Source organism: Ovis canadensis, chromosome 12 (genome assembly GCF_042477335.2).
Source record: "Ovis canadensis isolate MfBH-ARS-UI-01 breed Bighorn chromosome 12, ARS-UI_OviCan_v2, whole genome shotgun sequence".
NCBI lineage: Eukaryota > Metazoa > Chordata > Mammalia > Artiodactyla > Bovidae > Ovis > Ovis canadensis.
In genome coordinates this window covers 21878851-21880200 of record NC_091256.1, presented here as the reverse complement: position 1 = coordinate 21880200, position 1350 = coordinate 21878851, and positions in this window count along the sequence as shown.

Sequence of the window (1350 nt, the reverse complement as noted above, 5' to 3'; positions counted from 1 at the left end):
GTTCCGTGTAGTCAAGGCTATGGTTTTTCCAGTGGTCATGTACGGATGTGAGAGTTGGACTGTGAAGAAGGCTGAGTGCCGAAGAATTGATGCTTTTGCACTGTGGTATTGGAGAAGACTCTTGAGAGTCCCTTGGACTGCAAGGAGATCCAACCAATCCATTCTGAAGGAGATCGACCCTGGGATTTCTTTGGAAGGAATGATGCTGAAGCTGAAACTCCAGTACTTTGGCCACCTCATGTGAAGATTTGACTCATTGGAAAAGACTCTGATGCTGGGAGGTATTGGGGGCAGGAGGAGAAGGGAACAACAGAGGAAGAGATGGCTGGATGGCATCACTGATTGGATGGACATGAGTCTGAGTGAACTCCAGGAGTTGGTGATGGACAGGGAGGCCTGGCGTGCTGCGATTCATGGGGTTGCAAAGAGTCGGACATGACTGAGTGACTGAACTGAACTGATGTATGTTCATATTTATGAATAGCTCATTTTATATATATGCATATATCTGTTTATTCATACTTATAATGATGAAAGGCATTAAAGTGATTTAGTATATTTTATACTAACAAGGAAAGGAGAAATTATTCAATAACCAGTACTGGGAAATTTGATTGGATTACAATTATAGATGTCTGATTTCTATTTAATCTATACACTGAAGTATGTCTTACATCTAAACAAAGTATTCCAAATGGTGTCATAGAGTTTAGTGTATTAAAAAAAAAAAAGAAGGTTGAACTGGTTACTAGGATTCAATCCAAGGAGGCAGATTATCTTGTCATATTTCGAATTCAGTTTCATATACCTAGTGATTCCTGATTCAGACTCTGATGCTCTAAGCTTCCTGGAGAAAGCATCTCACAAATGTGAGTTGAGAGGATGGTGGTGCCCAGAACTGAAACACCTGGAGGCCCAGCCATCTCTCTTAGGTAGGGAGGTACTAAGGGAAGGACCCGGATGAAGCATCAGTGGCCGTCTTCCCAGGACCGGCAGCTGCAATCCAGCCTCCGGCCAGGTCGGACGCACTGCTTAGTCTCCAGTCCTCTCTTTTATCACAAGGGTCTGGAATGGCAGTGAACGCCTGGTGTTGTGACGCCAAAGGTGAAAAACAGTGACACTCAGCGTAATGTGATCACACAGTTTCTTGGGCCTGGATGAAATTGTTTGCTGAAAGCTCTCCATCTGAGTGTGAGAAGTTCTGGCAAAGTCAGCAGGCTACTTAGGTGGGGAGGTTTTCATGGATTATTGTTAAGAATTCCCGCAAAAGTTCTGGATATCTACCTAGTTTGGTCATTGTAGGAAGCATGAATTTATTTTAATTTGACTTCAGGGATTGAGTGATGATTA